We start from the raw sequence: 22,214 nt of genomic DNA, 5'->3' as shown, positions 1-22,214 counted from the left end.
TAGCTCCCCATTTCAATATTCAATCCGTTTCCAATAAGATAGATACAATTCATAATATCATTGCAGTCATACCTCCCGATGTAATTTATTTTTTCGAGACTTGGCTTCAGCCTGGAAATAGGGTTAATATTAATGAATATCATGGTTTTTATTTAAATCGTGAACATGCCAACCGAAAATGGTGTTGCAATGTTTGTTTCGAATTCAACTAATTCGTTCGATGTAAATAATAATTTTACCCTCTCTTGCCCAACTTTTGAAATTCTTGTTATAGAAAATGAACATTACATTATTGCATCTATTTATCGTCCACCTCAAACCGACATTCATCTATTTTTAGATCACATTAGCAAGATCTTCAACTATGTATTGTACTCTAATAAATCAGTATATTTTCTTGGTGATTTCAATGTTAACATTCTGGCCATTTCTAATGAAACTAACCTTCTTATTGATACTTTGGCCTGTTATTTTCTTGTAACATTTCAAAACTCTGACACTAAAGAAAGCTGGAATGAAATCAACAATTTTCTCGGTAATCAGCATGACAAATCTCCAAATTTTCTGATCCACAACCATTCCCGCATCACCTCTTTCCCTCAAATTTGCAACCTTTTTAACAATCACTTCATTCAATTACCCAATATATTAATTTCCCTCATCCCTAATACCACAGCAAATTTTCAGGACTATATAGCATTTCATTCATCAACCATGTTTTTAGAGCCTATCGAAATAGGCGAAGTCTATTATTTCATCGCTTCCTTCGAAAAAGGTTTCTGGAAACGACGGTATTTGTCCTGTCCTTATGTCGTCAAACAAACAGCAAAGCAAATTTCTCAACCTCTCACTTTAATCTTTAACCTCGCTGTTTCTTCGGGGATTTATCCCGATCTAATGAAAATTTCACGGATCTCACCAATTTACAAATCTGGCAGTCATTCAGATATTAATAATTATCGTCCCGTTGCAGTTTTACCGTGCTTTAATTTCATTTTCAAAAAAATTCTTTATAAGAGACACTTAACTCGTATTTTTAAATCGATTTAACTTAATCTGTCACTGTCAACATGGGTTTAGAAAAAATCATTCGACGGAAACTGCTCTACTTCAGGCCCTAAATTTCATACAGACCATTCTTGACCGAAATAAGTTTTGTGCAGGCACTTTCTTCGACTTAAGTAAAGCTTTCGATACTACTACTTCACCGAACACCAACTCTGGCCATATCGCTATATTGCAATTTACTGCCATTAGTGAGATGGGTTGGAAGTGAAGGCGCTGTCTATCGGTGGTCGCCTCGAGTTCGTACCCGGGTTCGAACCCGGGACCCTGACAACAACCTTCACGATGGTAGACGAGCATCTTACCACCATGCCACTCGGGCACAGCTTTCGAAACTATCTCTCATAATATCTTAAGAACAAAACTCTATCATCTTGGAATTCGGGGACACCCACTTCACCTATTCGATAGTCATCTTTCAGGCCGAAAACAATATGTACAAATAAATAGCATTAAGCCAGCCTTAATGCGTCGTGACATTGGGGTCCCCCAGGGTTCCTGTTTGGGCCCCCTACTCTTTACATGTATGTAAATGATCTGGTGGTCTCCTTGGGTGATATTGAATTCAATCGGGATGGCCTTGATTTGATTTTGTACGCGGATGACACACAAGTCTCCTTATATCCTCTTCCACAGTTGAAGAGTTATTTTTTGTCACTAACCACTACGCCAACAAAATTTTCGATTGGTTTTGTTGCAATTTAACAATGAACCACATAAAAACCAAAAGTATCTTATTTCGTCAAATTAACAAGCCGATTCATCTTGTTATCCAACCAGTTTCCATAAATAACTTTGAAATTTAATACAATTCTTCAATAAAATTCCTGGGTGTGGGTTTTCAATTCTCACTTAAAATGGGATGATCATATACGTACAATACCGCCCGTATTAAACTGAGACAGGCAACGGGAGTCATTGCCAAATTATCTACTATCATTCCGTTAAAAATTAAACTTTTACTGTACAACACTCTTATACTTCCTACACTCACTTACTGTCACTTGATTTGGGGTCGCACATCGTCCGAAAACCTGAATAATTTAGCCACCCTCCAGAGACGCTTCCTGAGAACAATTTCTCATCATGCTCCCTCCCATACTACTACTAAGATCCTTCCTGTTCATATACACCACGATTATCTTCTTTCAGATTTTAAGTTCAAGGCAATAAAATTACACGTGTTCTCAGATATTATACAACTGACTTCTATTAACCATGAATATAATACCCGTAGACGTAATGCGCTTTACCCCGCTGCAGCTCGCACTAATATGCTTTTCAACAATATAAATACTACGGGCCCACGATGCTGGAATATGCTACCTGCCGCTTTAAGAGAATTCAATAGCTTACGCATGTTTAAGACCCGTCTAAAAATCTATTTAACGCAACAGCCATCAGAGATTTAGTATATTTCTTTCTTTTTCCTCATTATAATAGCATCAATCTATGTTGTTGTTTTTTTCCCGACATCTTCATTTTGTTTTCCTGATTGTTTTTGCCAACCCTTCTTATCGGCCACGGAGCTCATCAGGGCATTTTTATGCTCTTTTCTTCGTGGTTCGACTGTACGTGTACACTTTTTTTTCTGCTATATTGTTCAATGCTCTCACCTGTATCAATAATCATACAAGTTCCATAATGGCTTGTAATATTTTCATGTACGGAAATAAATTGAAATTGAATTGATATACCGTAGTTATGATATCTGATATTCCTCTGACACTTCGATATATGACGATATGGTCCAGATATTGTACAATATCGTTGTGCTACTGGGGATATGAATGACGCATTTTATGTGTACATGTTATTTGGATACTTTTCTAATGGGAAGTATGTCTCTAGGATCACCGATACGTCAGTAAAATGTAACCTTAGGGTTACCAGGGTAAATCACCCTGTACATAGATTTGCTTTATTTTTTTCTTTGATGCTTTAGTTTTTATAAAATCTTCACCTTATACAAGGTTACCAACCGTCCTTCTTTTTGATGTCATTTCCTACGTTTCGGAAAATGTGCCATTTTGTCTTCCTTTTCAAATTTCCGGAATTATTTTCCTTTTTTTGAGTGCAATTTTTTTCTCCACTTTGCAACATATATTCATTGATATGAGGGTTTTTGTGGTTTTTTTCCCACACGCATTCACCAAAAACCCTCGAAATTCCCAGAATGTTTTCTGTTTTTATCTTTTTAGCGGTTCTGTTTAGAGTTTGGAAAAAATCATTTGTAGTTTTATTGTGTGTGTGTGTGTGGTCGGAGTCGGAGTCGGAATAGTGGCGCCATCTACTGTGAAAATTTGGGTAAGTGACACCATTGAGGGTGCGTGCGCAGGCGTCCTCCTTTCTCAGTTTTCGAATCCGGTAACCTTACCTTATAAACTGAAGAGCCAAAAAAACTGGTACAGGCATGCGTATGCAAATAAAGAGATATGCAACCAATCAGAGTACGGCGCTGCGGTCGGTAACGCCTATATAACACAACAAGTGTCTGGCATAGTTGTTAGATCGGTTTATGCTGCTACAATGTCAGGTTATAGAGATTTAAGTGAGTTTGAACGTGGTGTTATAGTCGGCGCACGAGAGATGGGACATAGCATCTCCGAGGTAGCGATGAAATTTGGATTTTCACGTACGACCATTTCACGAGTGTACCGTGAATATCGGGAATCCGGTAAAAAATTAAATCTAAGACATCGCTGCGGCCGGAAAAAGATCATGCAAGAATGGGACTGACGAGAATCCTTAAACGTGTTAGACGTGCAACCCTTCCGCAAATTGTTGCAGATTTCAATGCTGGGCCATCAACAAGTGTCAGGGTGCGAACTATTCAACGAAACATCATCGATATGGGCTTTCGGAGCCGAAGGCCCACTTGTGTACCCTTGATGACTGCACGACACAAAGATTTACGCCTCACCTGGGCCCGACAACACCGACATTGGACTGTTGAGGACTGGAAACACGTTGCCTGGTCTGACGAGTCTCGGTTCCAATTGCTTCGAGCTGATGGACGTGTACGGGTATGGAGACAACCTCATGAATCCATGGACCCTACATGTCAACAGGTTCAAGCTGGTGGAGGCTCTGTGATGGTATGGGGCGTGTGCAGTTGGCGTGATATGGGACCCCTGATACGTCTAGATACGACTCTGACAAGTGACAGGTACGTAAGCATCCTGTCTGATCATCTGCACCCATTCATGTCCATTGTGCATTCCGACGGACTTGGACAATTTCAGCAGGACAATGCGACACCCTACCCGTCCAGAATTGCTACAAAGGGGCTCCAGGAACACTCTTCTGACTTTAGACACTTCCGCTGGCCACCAAAATCCCCAGACATGAACATTATTGAACATATCTGGGATACCTTGCAACGTGCTGTTCAGAAGAGATCTCCACCACCTCTTACTCCTACGGATTTATGGACAGCCCTGCAGGATTCACGGTGTCAATTACCTCCAGCACTACTTCAGACATTAGTCGAGTCCATGCCACGTCGTGTTGTGGCACTTCTGCGGGCTCGCGGGGCCCTACACGCTATTAGGCAGGTGTACCTGTTTTTTTGGCTCTTGAAGAATACCAAAATGCATGATTTCTGATCTTATATAGTAAATAAAATTAGTAGCAAAATCTATAAACTGTTTTTAACTTTATTGACGAATATATTGTGCACCTAAACTTTTATTGAGGAACTATATTAATGGTCTAGGTCGGGGTGGTCTATGGAGTGAGCTCTGAGTGCTAGTATCGCCACTGTCAAACCAGGGTGTTGCATCATCTTTGTAATTTCAGTGTAATGGGAGCTTTCAGAGAGGAAAGACAGCAAGCTTCTTGATTTCCAGGAAGTAAAATACTTTTTTTTCCACTCAAAAAGTTTTTTTTTATTCTGTGAAGCCCGTGCATATGTTGAGACGTTTTCAACCGAAGTGATAAGCAGAATCGTCAACAACGTTTTGCATTCAAGTGCCGAAACGATTCATGAAACATTTTTGGAACAGTAAGAGGCAGCCCTCTTTTGTATAGTCATGTTGGGGTAGGGGGGGGGGCAAGTTGGCATGGAGCATGTGCCATGAACCAACTTACCGATTTGGTAAGTTGAATCGCAGCAAAATTGTGCGAAAATTACAACCACCAGTCAGTTCAAGTGAGCGATTGACCTACTTTCTTGGTGGACATGAAGTTGTGAATAACGAAAGAGCAAGAACTTCCTTGTTCTTTTTCTTTGGTTTTTTTTTTTAACTTCTTTTTACATTTGTTTCCTACAAAATATTTAATGCAAGATATACAGAAAACTGGATGTTGTAAAGATATTTATTATTTAAGATGTTGATATTTTAATGAAGGAAGAGGTAGAGGTGCCTCTACCGGGAGACGAACCCGGGTCCCTCGATTGCCGGACGGGTGCTCCGACCAATAAGCTACAGAGGAGATAGAGATTTTCCTTCGCTAGAGCGTATACGCTTCATAAAAGTTTTGTAGCCCCTAACGTGTATTCAGATCCTAACTATCATGCCATGCCAACTTGCCATGCCCTACATCCAGGGTAAGTTGGCATGGTTTCTAACAACTTTTTAAACAGATTTGGCGAAATGAACATTTAATTTTAAGTGCTATTTTCATAATTAATTTGTAGCCAAGAAGTACTGCTATCCGCAGCATTGGTCACATTTGCTGTAAGTATTACAGGAAAAAGTAGAAAAATTAAAAAGTGAAAATTATGCCACCTAGTCCCGGTACATGGAAACATTGTAGAAACAGGATGCGAGGCAAAAGTTGTGGTTCATATACAAAAGACTGTCTGGGCTTGCAAACCAAACTTGAAAATTTATTGTTGCCCCACCCCTAATTTATTCTAATTGTGCACTTTATTTAATTCACAAAAACAAAAAAATATTTTTTTCTTCATGGAAAAAAACAAAAACAAATGAAAACAACAAACTTCTGATAGACGAAGATTTTATTATATGGCATATCATAACTATAAAAACGATCCCAAGAATCATGGTTTTCCATGTACGTGTCTGACTGAGAGAATACAAACATCGCGCAACATTGGTGCTTAATATGACCTTTTTTTTCGTGGTCTGAACTCTGATACTCATTGAGATTTCGCGTTTACAACGTTATATCATAGCAGTTTTTTGAAAAAGTGGTATGCACCGTATGAAAAAAAAAAATTTAAACTGAAATTTTTCACTATATTCTGGGAATCATCATTTAACCTTTTACCGGCCGAATTAAGATTTGAAGTGATTTTATTTTATTTTTTTCTATTATTTTCCCTTCCGATCCTTGGGTTTAGAGATGACAACCATAAAATCCACTGTACAGAAAAAATTTTCTGTACGTTTCCTGAATTTGCCCATGTCCATTTGTGGTTCCCAACTTCAAGGCGCGAATGCGAGCCGATCTCCCCGTTAAAAAGTCTCGCCACAGAGAGCAACAGGCCTACAACATTACAAATATTCAATCATTGCACTTCACTCACAGTTTGAAGTATAGATGGCAGCACTGAAATATCAGGCACAACACTAGCTACACAATAAGACTGTTAGGTGCACTCACTTTGTTCCAGACTCTGCCACGAAAGCTAGGCTGGAAGAGATCTCGGCAACGGGATAAGTCCAGTGGTTGAGCCCCTGGCGTTCATTCATTCATTCCCATGTCCATAGAAACAACATTAAAACAAAAATACCAAAAATCTCGGAGACGTCCTTGAAAGAACTAAAATACGTGATGAGTTTATAAATATTTTGAAGGATATTCCGAGCGAAATATAAAAAAAAAAAATAGCATCTTGTGTTTGTGTGGGGGGGGGGGGGGGGGGTTCAAAATCACCTAAAAAATATCGATATGGAGGGGTTTAACGTAGTAAAGTATCATTGTATCGAGAGGGGTTTGACATTAGACTAGAGATGATTCCAAAACAAGATTTAAGAAAAAATATCGTAGTAGAGGGATTTATCGTGAAATTGAGTATCGTCGTACCGAGGTATCGCTGCATAAAAAATATCTCTTTTTTTTGTCCCCAGATATTCACTATTCATAAACACTATTCATAAATTTCCCTTGTCACTGTCATAAATAAGGGTTTTTGGGGAAACGAAAAAATAGAATCTGCATAATATGTATAAGCTGACGAGATAAATTCCTTACCTGAGTTTCTTCAGTTGACTGCTCGCCCCGAGGCAGGGTCGAGATTTGTTCATAAAATGATCTTGACAGATCCATCAGATGACTAGTATTTTGCACCAGATCATCGGTGACAAATATTTTTGTCACACTTTGGCCGGGAGATGGCTGGAAAGAGGAAGAACTGTCTCATTCTTTGATATTAGACTGTACAAAGGCAGCTTGGAAGCTGAGAAAATGGGTACAATTCAATCACAAATTTTGAAGAGGGCTCATCTCCGAAAAGCAAAATTTCTCTTAAGACTCAAAAAACTGAATTTGTGTTGAACTTATTTGAGCAGTTTTGTTTTTCTAAAATGACCGGTGGTCAGTAATTCCAGAGGGGGAAGAAACTTCTCAAATGAGTTAAATGGTTCAACGGAAATTTTGGAGTTCCATGGAAAATTTTGATTTTCGGAGATGAACCCTTTTTGAAATTCAAGATTCAATTATAAAAAGGCAAAAATTACCTTTCGTTTAATAGATCTCTCACCCTCTCCTTGGAGTTCATCAGCATCTGGAAGACAAACGCAACACGTAAATTAGTACAGGGCCTTCGTGTATCTTACACAAGCACTGCAGCCGGACTAAATTTTAAAGCAACGGTTCTAAACCTTTTTTGACTCGCGGAGCCCTTTTCAGTATATAATTTCTATAGCGGAGCCCTGTTTGACTCTAGGAGCCCTTTGTGTAAATACTATTTATGGCAGAACCTTGTAGGCCTCTCTTAGTTACTTATCTATCAGATTTACTGATTTATTTTATTTTCCTCGAGTCGTCGCGGACCCCTGGAACGTGCACACAGAGCACTTGGGGCTGCGCGGAGCACCGGTTGAGAGCCGCTGTTTTAAAGGATGAAACTCGCAGCATATAAAATGGCAAACATCACATTATTGCATGCACGGAACGAGCTAAACAAATAAACTTTGCATCACCTCACCTCGACTGTTAGCATCGGCTTCTTCTGCTGCCTCTGCAACCGCTCCTGTCCCCGGGATGACATCATCATTCAAATGGACCTGAAGTGACACGAAAATATTTGGAATGAATCTTAAACAAATAACATTTTTTATTTTCCACAACGAAATTTGCACTCGAATTTTTATTTGAAAAAAAGAAATGAAATCTATCACATGTTGAACTTACGGAAGATTCTTCCATTGCATTCAATAGTGTATTTTGCGTGAAATACCGGCGCGTGAGTATTCCTACAACAATCTACAAAATTAAAAAGGAATGAACATAAGAAATCATCATTCATTTATATACGCTCCCGACTGATTATGATGTGGGGTAAGTCGTCGCCATGGTAATATATTTAGAAATTAGCCAGAAATATATGGGTTGCTAGGATTTTCTCTGTCTTCGGAAACTTAAAGAAAAGACAAGCCATTGTAAAGGAATAACACGTTGAAAAACGTGTATTGTTTGTGTCATGCCTAGGGGTCTTACAGGAAAGAACTGATCGAGAAAAAAGAGACTGCGGGAGAGTGAATTCTTGTTGGGGGCCCGGAGGAAAAGAAAAAGAAGTGATGTAGGGGGGTGCATCTCTGGTGACGAAGGCCGGAGGGTTTTTCTTTTTTATGTATCATGTGTGTGCTCGAGAGAATGTGGTTTTCTTGTACTCTCAGTTGGTAATTAAATATATTGTTTGTTTTCACAAATATGAGTGGAGTTACTTTTGTTCGAGGAGATGTTGGTAGTTGATGGAGAAAGAGTTCTCATAGTGTCGCAGTCACAATGGTTTCGAACCAATTTAGAATAAACTTTCCGTGAGAACGCTGTATCTTCGTAGCGAATTTCCGGTGTCATGGCTTCCATTTCCAGGGAGGAAGACGCGCTAAACTTGATGGTTGTTTGATGCGCGACGGTGTGGTATCGTCAACGGGATGGTCAGCGATCGTCTGTGGTGATGGCATTAGTGATTCAACATCGGGAAATAACTATGGATAGTCAGCGATTGTTGATGGCGTTATCCGACCAGTGTGCTTGTATCAACGGGATGGTGAAGGATCAGCAATCGTCGGTGATGTGATTGGTGAGTAAACGTCCGTCAACGAGGCAATATAACTCTACGTCGAATCTCGAGGAAAAGAACAAGATCTTGTGATCAATATCTAGCGAAGGTCATTCATACACAGGGTGAGTGAATCCCTATATTTGTGTTCTCTGAGCCATTTGTAGTGTATTCAAGAGTAATAGCAGTTTTACGTATGCGTATATATTATACACTGCTCAAAAGAATTAGGGAGCAAGCAAAAAAGTGAAGAAAACCGTGCGAGACAGCCACGTATTGGGATACAATGGATAGTACACGCGTATCAATGCGCAATACAGAAAAAAAACAAAAAAATTTGGAATTAAGCTTTAATTCTTTGAAAATATGTAAAAAAACATGAAAAGATGATTTAGGGCAACAATTTGGTTACATGTAAACGATAAAAAAAAGTACTGTTTAGATATGATGCATGAGTTTTAATAGGTCGTGTGGTCTCCTCGAACAGCTTAAGACTGCTGCACACCCGTTTGCCATGGATGCGATGAGGTTATCGATCAGACTTTGGGGAATACTGTTCCACTCCTCAAGAAGTGCAATCTGCAAGTCTCGGATAGTAACAGGCGGCCTTGGTCGCGCAGCAATGCGTCGTCCGAGCATGCTCGATTGGATTCAGGTCAGGAGAGCACGCTGGCCATTCCATACACTGTATTGTTTCAGCTTCAAGCATGTTCTCCACCAGACGAGCTCTATGCGGTCGGGCATTATCATCCTGGAAAACAAAGGAATCTTCAATGGCTCCAGCGTAAGGGATGACATGAGGTCGCAGTATCTCGTCTGCATACCTTCGGGTCGTCAAAGTGCCGTTCCGGATGATATGCAGGTCCGTACGTCCGCCTATGCTGATTCCACCCCATACCATCCAACCAGCTCGTCTGTATTGTGACCTTTCACGAACGAATGCGGGGTTATTTCGAGTGCCCCTGTCCCTCCATACCAGAACACGTCGGGTGTCACACTCCAGACTGAATCGGGACTCGTCTGTAAACAGCACTTGGCTCCAATCATGTTGCTCCCAATCTCGATGTTCAGCAGCCCATCTTCTTCGGGCCGCACGGTGGCGTGGGGTCAACGGAATGCAGACCATTGGCCTACGTGCATAGAGCCCTCCCTCATGAAGCCGATTACGTACTGTTTGGCTGGACACCATTCGTCCTGTTGCCAAGAGCAACCGTCTTTGCAGCTGCGTAGCATTCTCTGTTCTGTTTCGACGGGCTGTTAACCGTACACACCGGTCATCAGTTGCTGTAGTGGCGCGTGGCCGACCTTGCCCTGGTCGACGTCTAACATTTCCTGTTTCTTGGAATCGATTCCACAGCCTTGCAACAACACTTCTGGCGACTCCAACAGCGTCCGCGACACTACGTTGTGTTTGCCCGGATTCCAGTCTGCCTATAACACGCCATGCCATGGATTCCGGTAAATCACGTTGTTGAGACATCCTCAAGTCACCTTGTCTCGAAAAAAAATACTGCGCAATCGAATTTTACAGTTACGGCAGTAAAACAGACGTTCCTGCAACATCCCGATATCTGCCCTTATCTCCTTTTTCCGGTTTTTGACGTCATGAACTTTGATTTGCATATGAAGTTTCCTTCTTCCGTTTCCTGCTAGGTTTTAAATTGTGGATGATTCATTTTATGTTACTTATCGGTATACATCTTTGCGTAATTTTGTTAAAACCATGAGCTCCCCTAATTGTTTTCAGCAGTGTAGTTGGTAGAAACTTTTACTTATAAAAGAACCACTTCAAAAAATAAAAAAATAAGCATACAAATCAATATCTCCAGCTTGTCGCGACGCCCCTGAACAAGGACGGAACTGGAGGGGGGGGGGAAACAGAGGGGACAACTGCCCCGGGCGGCAAAATTTAAGGGGTGGAAACAAAGAACACTATTTAAACATTATCGAATTTTAAAATGATGGGGGCGGCAAAAATCCTAGTTACAGCCTTGGCCCTGACCATGGCTCCCACAAGGGGTGGGCTGACAAGGCTCCGGCTGGACAAGGCCCCAGCCCTGGGGCCCGGGACGATTTTTACCTTTTTTGTTTTTTCACGCTGTAAATTCATCATAAAGGGGGCCCGCATAAAATCCTGGACTGGGGGCCCGGCTCGAGGATGGGGGGCCATGCCCCTGACAAAATAGCTACGCCCCAGGATCCACGGTGCACACTTTGAGGAAACACTGCCGTAATTCATAGTTATTGTTCCACTCGTTTTCATCTCAGCAGAATATAGTTTAGGGGTAGGGTAAGACAAAAATTGATGGAAGAAATTCACGTAAAAAAAAATTCAAGCACTCTTAAAAGCACTTGAAAATGATTATAATGTTTTCAAGGACTGCTACGATTTTTTAAGGACTTTTAAAGACTTGAAAATGAACTTTTTCCCAAGGATTTTCTAAGGGGATACGAACTCTGTCCCTATACGCCAAAGCTTGACAAATCCCAGACTCCAGGCCATCATGGTGACTAGAAAATCGATATTGGCACCAAACATTGTCTGCATGTGATTGCTAGATTGGAAAATCACAGGATGACAAAAATAATTTCCTATTTCACTGCAGTGTGCCTTTCGACATGAGAAGGAGGTGGGTAACACTCCAGTTTCCCAAACTTTTTGTTCCATCCCCACCTTCTGGTAAAAGTTTTCTCTCATCGTCCCCCAAGGGGCGATATTGCCCACTTTGGGAAACACTGATCTAACTGATCATAATAATATATTCACAATAACAACTTCAATAATGATATTCTGTTCTCATTTTTTAATCACTATCACCGAATAATATTACTCCAACTACTTGAGTTGTCTGAGCAATAATTTCATGTTCGGCTCTCTTTTCATAGTTGCATAGTTTCACCTTCCGTAGTTTCGTAATTTTCGAACTCCGGATAATCCACCCTCAGATAATCGAAGTCCTACTGTACTTTGGATTTCGATAACAATGCTTCTTCCAAACAATGTTTGTCATAAAAGCTTTTGGCCTCAGGAATATCTGCATAATCCTTTAACGTACTCGCGAAATGCCCCCAAAATGAGAGAAACTGTTAATGAGCTATTGTACTTACCAAGAGATACTGTCTGATACAAGTTGAGCCTTGATGAAGGATGCAACGACCGGCCTAAACATAGATTGCGGCAGCCCCGTTTCCAGAAATTTCGTTCGTTTGGAGGGGGACCAAAGTGGTAGAACAATATATGGATGAAGCCGTCTTATTTGCGACCGGGACATTTGCGACTGAAACAAAAACCGTAGTTTTTGCGACCGATCCCACGGGGGATCATCAAAGGGAGGGTAAGTTGAAGGAAGATGTAGCAAGAGGGGTGATTTACAGCACCCAACGTGTCAGAAGTATCTCAGGGAAAGGATTGCACACACTCAGTTCAACGGACTAGCAGCGTATGGTTTTTCGTTAAATCCAATTTTTCTTCTGAGACTAAATAGCTGTAATGTTTTACTGTAACTTCATAAATATCATCGATAGTAACGGAATAGAATATTTAGACTATTTTTGATAAATAGATCTTTTTTGTTCATTTCTGGTGGAATCTCCATAATTAATATTTTTGCGTTATTACGATCAGATAGTCAAAAATTGGAAAGTTTATTTATTCTGCATTATATCCGGATACAATCCATTCAATCCGAAGCTGGGTCCGTTAAATCGGGCAATGTTGTGTCTTATTGGGGGAAATTAATTCCACAGTGTAATATTTCAGATAAACTTGAGGTAGATTACAACACACGTATCACTAAATTAAAACGTAAATGTAATTTACACTTCAAGTATACGTAAAGAGAAAAGGTTACACTAGTTTGACAAATTCTTAAAACGAATTGTGATACTTGTTACAGTCTCTTTCATATAAACATTTCAAGAAACTTGAATAAATGTTTGAAATGCAGTGTGGAAATAAAATTCAAAAGTCTTACAGGTGAATTAAACAAAAAGATGACTGAAAAAAAGGGAAAGAAAAATTATGTCCATAACAAAAATATGGAATATCATTGAGCAAACAAACGAAGAGAAAAAATTATTAACAGATTAATTAAAATTTCAGAGGTATGCACTCATGATGTGTTTCTGTTACGATGATAGACCGGTCGGTTCACGGACCACTAATCGACAACAATTTATCGACTGTCAATAGTTTAAGGAGACAAATTATTATGCACACGCCGAAATATTATTGATGTCAAATGTACGCACATTAATATTATTGAATATTAACAATACTTTATCGACTAAAACACACGCTGTCGAACTCATACGCGTGATGCAAGTCAGGGAATTTTCTATCATAATTTTTTTGTCGGTGAATTTACTAGATATATACCAGCAGCCGGACAGTTTATTTATTCGTGTTTCTGAATGCACCTAAAATTCATCCAGAAATTTTTACCACATTTCCCAGGAAAAATTTTTTAAGTAATGGGTCTTATTGGACACGTCAGAGAGTTTTTTTTATCAATAGAAGATTGCGTCTTGTGTGGAAGGCTATAACTATTAATTTTTGAAGAAAATTGGAATGTTTGAGAACAAACATTAATTTTCCATTAATGCTTACGTATGGCAGTAGCAAATTTCGGCACAACTCTAACATAAATACGTCAGGGGCCACACTTACACTTTGGCCTCGTGTTCTAGCCTATACCGATTCGTTATAAATTCCGCAGAGTAATGTGTACGAGGTGCATGTACAGTTAAGTACTAGCATTAACCGACTTCGTCAAAAAGATCCGTCACTTTTTCGAACAATTCTTCACATTATCATCAGGCAGTAGAGATTAGCGAATTTATGGCACATGCCCATTCTTGGGAATGAGATCAGAACTGTCGTACCCCAAAGCGTTCCTATCCGATCTCGAGGGATTGTGGAACTACTCGAAAATACCCTGGAACAATGATTGAAATCGCAGAATATTAATACAGTAGCACTCAATTATTCGAATGATTTGGGACCAGTTCCCATCCGGATGATTGGATAATTCACGAAATGAATTTTATTTATTAGTGAAAAATGAATTTTATTTATTAGTGAAAAATGAATTTTGACTTAGTATGTAATGTAACTTGATGACTATTAAAACAATTTTGTTCATATTTTGTACTTGCGTAGGCCTACTGTATTAAAATGTTTCATTGCCTGAACATATCGGTTCAGTTAGTTGTTTCGCTGCCTTCACTTGTTTCAGTGGAGTCGAAGCGATCCGGATAACTGCAGTCTCTGTACTTTCAATAAATGTAATTTTATTCTTACCATATGTTTTTGCACCCCAAACAATATCATGGCACTCTACGGCACAGATTTCCAACTGTTGTTCAGCGGAACCCTGGGGTTCTATGAGAAAATTTTTGGGTTTTCGCGAAATCAAACGTCATGGATCCCTAAAACATTTTGGAACCCCGTGAGGTTGCAAATGAAAAAAAGTTCTTGTTGCAGACGCTGTTCTTTATTTTCCACTTTGACAAAAAGTGACACATATTTTAACAAATTCAGATGACCAAATAACAGTGAAAACTGTAATAGTAGTTTTATCTCCCCTGACCCGGGTAGATTTTCGAGTTTAAGTATGTAAATATGTAAGCTGTTACTTCCAGCTGAGTGTGGGGCCCACAGAACATCTCTTTGCCCAGGGAACCCACGATGGGCCATCCTTAATGTTGAAACAGCCATGCATAAAACTTTCCACAAGAAGAAAGCTCATTGAAATCTATCCCAGGGTAGGCATGGACAGAGCCGCTACTAGGGGACGGCAGAGGAAGGGCTCCCGAGAATAGTTTGTTGGATATTTTCCCATATAGAAGAACCAAAGCATAAATAGGGACAGAATATATATATAATTATTAATATAATATAATATACCAATATCCCCAGCTTTGCCGTGATGCTTCTGACAAAGTTTGGCGATGAAGCCCCTAGAAGCCGCGGCGCACACTTTGCGAAACAGTACCGTCAAGGGTTCCACGGAAAAGTCTCATACCCATGAAGGGTTCCGCGAAAGCTTCTACGTTGGAAACCCGTTCTACGGCATAAATTTCCAACTGGGGTTCCGCAAGAGCTTTTTTGGTGTACCACGGAATCAAACGTGACGGAAACTCTAAAAAACTCCGGAAATTCCGAGATATAGCAGCTTATAAATAAAATCTTTTTTTAGTTACCGATGTTACAGTGGTTATTTATTTTGAATTTTGATGGAATATTGTCATGTGAACAAACCATTTGGATGACCTAAAAACTAACTGACAAGCAGTAACTCTCGTCGGTCAAAAACTGAACATTTTAATCATGAAGAGAATTCAAGAATGGCATTGCTCTGAAATTTTTTTCCTTCAAATCCTTCTTCAATGTTTAAATTTGTTGGATTTTTTTTTTCTTAATATTGAATTTTAAAATCAGATGCTGGTTCCAACTCCATGAAACGGTAATACGCCAAAACAGGCGATATTCCGATTGTACCTGGAAATCAACAGGGTGACCATATAACTCGTCTTTATGGGCATTTTCACTGATTTGAATGTTTAATTTGCCTTTTTTCTGTATGAATATGCATGTTTATGATGTAGGTGAATAAACTGAATTTGAATAAGTCGTAAAAAGGATTGTTTTTTTTGGAACTTGAGTGACCTTTACGGCCCACCCTGCATGTTAGAGAAATATTAAAAGTAGCTTTAATATTTCTATTTAATAGTTCAAGTACATTAATTAGCTTTTACTACATACTAATGTAGTAAAAGCGTCAAGGTACAAGAATGAATCGACTAGTGTACGGGAATGAGCTTCTTCAAAAGTGCACCTTTGAATAGTACGAAATGGGCACGGGAAAAATGCAAACACTATGATATAACACCTATTTTTTCAGTATTATTTCAATGTTCGCTTATGAAGACTGTTTAATTCAATTTTTTTTTTGTAATCATACTGTATTAGTACACAATCTCTATAGCGGTTATTTTCACCGCTACCGTTGTAGGTAGAGCTTCGTCCAACTAAGGAACACAGAGCATTTGTATTCTAGGTATTCAAAAACCTCAAATAGAAGACCAATCTTGGTGTATTCACATGGTCGCATAGCTTTCCGGTCAAAACGACCGCTTCCGTTGTTTTAGTGTTAAAGTGGCTCATAAATGTTCAGATAAGTATAAGTGAAAAAGACAATTGCGAATGAAGAAAAAAAATATATATAACACAATTACAAAGTTTTTTCTTGAGATGTTAAATTAATTTTTCTGTTCTGGAAAATAAGGTTCTTAAAAATACTACGTTAGAATTAGTATATATCTCCATGATACAAGCACTTGCAAGTTACCTCCTCAACAATATATTTGTGGTAAGATAACCAAAGGAATGATGGAAATCGTAACTAACCAGAATATGACACGAATATTTGATCATTTAGATATTATCCATTATTTAACTTTCATTCTTGCCATTTTTACCTCTTTTTTGCCACTGGCCGAAACCCAACATTGAAACCCATCTAGAGTATATACACTAGGGTAGAACATCAGTCATATTATTTCTAATTAATTAGTTCAATAATTCACCTTTTTCGCTCCAAGAGTTTTAAGAGTTCTCTGTTTTAAGTGGTTTGCAATAATTCTTTTTCAAGTGAAGACCTGAGGTACACATATGGGTGTACCTAACTCCAATGGTCCTAGTAAGGATATCGACCCAAATTAATGAATTACGTTTTTAAAGAAAATATACTTTTTTTAAGGGGCATTTTGACATGCAATAAACAAAAATCAACTTTTTAATAGTCAGTTTTGGCTCACGGGTGAAGGTTAACTTGACTGGCATAGTTGCTGAATGTGCTTCAATGGAAATTCAACGTTACTCTAAAAAAAAAAAAAAAAAATGAATGGAAGGAAAGAGTGATAAAATTTTTAAATAAATCAAGTCGCACATGAACTTGGATTTTTTTTTTCAGTTTACATGAATAAAAATTAAAGCTATGAAGAAATGCTTTAGAGAAGAAATTGACTTTTCCTTATGAGATAAATGTACCGTTTTGAATGAATTTTTAAGCTGATTTGAAATGCAAAATTTCTAACTTGGGCACTGTTGTACGTACTGTGATTCAATCTTCTTCATTTCCTGTTCTTGCTGAAAAGGGATATTTGCAGATGGCCATAGGTCAAAGGTCAACACGAAAATGCCTGAGAACGGAAAGAGATGAGGGGACCTAGATCCCCATCATCGTCCCTTAGCTGCCCCCTGTGGTTTCGGTCGCAAACACTACGTTTTTCTCTTCGGTCGCAAACGTCCCGGTCGCAAATAAGACGACACCATATGGATAGGCCATCTTTTCCCCTCTATTTCAGACATTTTTTTCCATTTTGGGACAACCCCCCCCCCCCCGCTACGTCCTTGGAGGACGGTATCTATGACAAAATTTCAAGAAAGTTCTCGCGCCCCTCCTCAGGGAAACATTTCCAATACATCTGGCTGCCCATTCGTGTGCGTGTTTGTGTTCTTCACACAAATTGGCGCATGGCTATTTTTTTTTCGGAATGAGCCTATATATATATATATATATATATATATGTGTTGTGTGTGTGTGTTTGTGTATACTTCGCCTTGCCCCGGGCAACACCTTCTGGAGCAATCTTTTCCTTGTGTTGCTCCGGGGCAGTTGTAGAGACGTCATGCTACTGCAGTACAGGCTACTTCAATAATCAAAGCGCCGCTGAAAGGACGCCGTAAATGACCACCCCGGGGGGGGGGGGGGTATACTGTACACACAATGAGGAAGGAGATCGTACAGGAAGCGATATATAAAAAAAGAAAGGAGAAAACCACATAGTAAGAATAATATCTTTAGTCTGGCAGGATTATTGGTGTTGCTGTAAATGGTGGGTGGTGGGAACTGGTCGACGAGTCTATCGTTATAATATAGGTATCTGCCACAGCCATAGTACAGAGCGTTCAAGAGGATTTATTATTCATTGATGACATTTTCTTCTCCTGTCGCAGTCGATCTACAATCAGCAAAGAAAAAAATTCGATATTTTTTGTGATGGACCTTTTCTGATGCCCTAAGCATGTGCTTTGTTTTCCTCAAAATGGTTAAATCCTGCCTGTTGCGACCAACGGCTTTTCTTTGATCACTCCGCACGATAGACGTTGTCCAAGCGCTTTGACTTGCTCTATCTACCCGGGAAAGCTGGTTGTCTGGAATAAACTACTATATGTTCATACCATGGCCCCCACATCCTGGAGTAGGGCCCCTAGGCTGGAATCTTTTGCGGGGGCCCCCCCCGGCCAGACTTTCACGGGCCCCTTTATGATGGATTTATAGCGTGAAAAAACAAAAAAATAATGAAAATCGTCCCGGGCTCCAGGGCTGGAGCCTCGCCATCCCACCCCTTGTGGGGGCCATGGTTCATACAGGCCCGTAACTAGGCTGAGGCAATCGAGGCATACCCTGGGGCCCCGAGAAGGCACGCTATGACCCTGTGTTCACAGAAGAAAAACGTCACGCTAAACATGGAAAGATAATCTATCAATACATAATTAAAAAAAAATTAATTTTCAATTTAAAATCTTATATAAGGATGACAGAGAGAGAGGCTTGACAAAGTACAATAAAGACCTCGTTGTAACGTCAACACTAATTAACGTCATCAAGCATACATTACACCAGGGGTTCTCAACCGGTGCTCCGCGGAGCCCCAAGGGCTCCGTGGCGACTCAAGGAAAATAATATAAATCAGTAAATTTGATAGATAAATAAATATAAAAGAGGCCCACAGGTTCTCTTTGCCATAAAAATTATGTACAAAAAAAGGCTCCTCGAGTCAAACAGGGCTCCGCCATAAAAATTATACTCATGTCCATAAATTAAGGATAATTCAGAATCACACGGAAATCGAAATCTAAAGTAAAAATTTCACCTGTAGAATTATCACACACATCTGCAAGAATGATATGCAAATTTCAGGAAGCCACCAGATGATGCCGATAGTACATCACAATGACGAGAGTGTAAGGGGGGGGGGGTATATAAGGAATGGTGGCAAAGAAATGAAATTGTTCACAAGAGTTCTGTAAGGCGCTCAGTGCCATAAGCGAATAGTTATGACACAGAGGATGATTTTTTACGTGGTAGAATTATCGGCCGCCTGGAATGTGGGCGTACTCGGATGGAAGTATCCGAGGAACTTGGAATTGCCCAAAGTGTCATCTCTAGGCTTTGGCAACGATTCCAAGATAACGGAAATGTCAGTAGACGTTACAGTACAGGTCGCCCCCGAGTTACAACGCCGAATGAAGACTGGTATTTGGCAGTAACTGCCAAAAGAAGCAGACGGAGCACAGCATCCGACCTGCCTCGTCAGCTATCTGCAGCCACGGGTATCACAGTTTCAAGGCAAACCGTGTATAGACGTTTGGGAGATATTGGTCTATATGCTCGCAGGCCTGTCAGATGTGTTCTGCTCCTGGGAACTCACTGTCGGCAGCGATAAGCCTGGAGTAGAGAACATGCAATGTGGACATCGTCACAGTGGGCTTGTGTGATGTTTTCCGACGAGTCCAGGTTTAGCTTGCAGTCTGATTCACGTCGGACTTTCATATGGAGAACGCCAGGTACCCGTTACCACCAAGACAACATCACTGAACGACACCGTTACGGTGGTGCAGCATTGCTCGTTTGGGGTGGAATTATACTGGGTTCCAGAACAGATCTGCGTGTTCAAACCGGAACCATCAAAGCCAACCACCAAATTTATCGGGACATCATTCTGGAACAACATGTACGTTTGTTTAGGGATGCCATGGGCGCAGAATTTGTGTTTATGGATGACAACGCCCGTCCTCACCGAGCAAACATCGTAAACGAATGCCTTGAATCTGAGGATATAACCCGTATGGAATGGCCAGCATTCTCACCTGACTTGAATCCGATAGGGCAAGTGTGGGACATGCTTGGCCGACGAGTTGCAGCCCGTCTACCACCTCCTACATGTGTACCGGAACTTCGGAGAGCATTGCTTGCTGAGTGGAGTGATCTTCCCCAAGATCAGATCGATAATTTGATACTCAGCATGCCTAGGCGTTGTACGGACTGTATTTCATCGCACGGGAGACATACTATGTATTAACCATCATACCAACCATGTAATAGTAAGTTTTTGTAAAGGAGATATTTTTTGCAATTGCTCCAGGGAGCAAAAATCATAGTTTTATGAATGGTATCATACATACACCATCGTTTTTGTTTAATAAATGGGCTTTATGAATAAGTAACGTTTGTTTTGTTTCTGAACCTTTATTTGCCGGAGCTGGCATTATCCTTAATTTATGGACATGAATGTTTATACTGGATAGGGCTCCGCGAGTCAAAAACGGTTGAGAACCGCTGCATTACACTATAAGCATGCCCCTCACCACTCGGGGGACCGGGACGATTCCTCTCTATTATTTTTTTCACACAAACAATTCACTATAGAGTGGTCCGTGAGCTATGGCCCACCAAAGAACCCAGCCTGAGACCCTGCTGCAGTATTGCGGGTGCCTATTATCGTCCCTTTTTTTAGTGCCTGCCAGCATAATAAGTGAATCGGGATTACTCATTATCAAGTTATGACCCCTTATGGTCATTTTTATGTGGTCCCCTAGTGACGTTATACCGAGGACTTACTATTTATGATTTGTTGAATTCTAAATAGACAGATACGTTTTGCGTCACTTATGTATACCCATATTGTGCATGCATTTCACTGTTTATGAAGGGGTGGCCACTTAAGTAATTGAAGGTCCTCGGGTAATTTTTACTTTTTCAGTTGAAGAAATTATTTTTAACTTGTGAGCGATATTTTTCTTATCAGTCTTGTAACAAACTTATAGCCCCCCCCCCCCCCACCAGCATTTTATTGAATTTTGGTTTCGTTTCTCATCTTCGAAACACCCAACCAGACGGGAAGAAAACTTGAAGGTGGGGGGGAGGGGGACGTAACTATGATCTTTGCAGCCTGGGGCAAACATTATTTCGTCGCCCCCACAACTTTCAAATTCGATAACTTTGTAAAGGTCCTGCCCGAGGGGCTCTTGAAAATTTGAAAAAATTGTTTATTTATTATTTTTTATTTCACACATGTTTTGCAAATCAATATTATAATTCACTCGTTTTTATTTTATCCCCCCCCCCCCCCAAGTCAAATTTTGTTGCAACGAGACTAGAAAAATGTTTTGGTATCGGCCGTTCGGTTCTCTGCTGTGAATGGACATTTAGAATGTGCTGTTTTCCCCCCAATATTTTTCAAGAAAACATTGGGAGGATGGGGGGGGGGCGGGCTGAAAGTTGTTGGTTTTCCCGTATATATACGGGACTCAAGCGCGTACGAAGGAGAAGGAAGGTGCATTGCATTGCTTTTTCAGAAATTATTGTTGGGCGCACTCAGTCCCCTTACAAAATTTCTTGTGGAGGCTTAAATGGCGTCAGCCCCTAGGTTCCGGGGCCTATCCTGTACAGAGTGTAATTTTTTCTTATCTTGGTTTCAATATTATTTACCTTCCGATTCTCACCACCACCACACATAGGCACTGGAACCTATGGGATGAGGACATTTGAGCCCCCCCCCCCACAATAAATTTTGTAAGGGGGGCTGAGCCCCCCCCCCAATAATTTCCGAAAAAACAATGCAATGCGCCTTCTCTCTCCTGCGTACTCGCCGAGTCCTGTATATACGGGACAACCAGCATCTTTCAGCCCCCAATGTTCTTTGTGCCGGTGCCTTTTCCACCACACATCTTTGGGCTTCCTTTCATGTTGGCATCATGCGGACCCCCCCCCCCTTCCCTTGGTCACAGTGAACAAAGAAGAAACACTTTTGAGTTTTTCCAGGCAAACAAGAAAAGACTCCTCCCCACTCAATGAAAGTTCTTTGAGTCATGCCTTTGGCA

Source organism: Pholcus phalangioides, unplaced genomic scaffold (assembly GCF_987345545.1).
Source record: "Pholcus phalangioides strain wild (caught in Gottingen) unplaced genomic scaffold, Ppha-v1.0 ptg000040l_1, whole genome shotgun sequence".
Lineage (NCBI taxonomy): Eukaryota > Metazoa > Arthropoda > Arachnida > Araneae > Pholcidae > Pholcus > Pholcus phalangioides.
Note: the sequence above shows the minus strand (reverse complement) of the source record.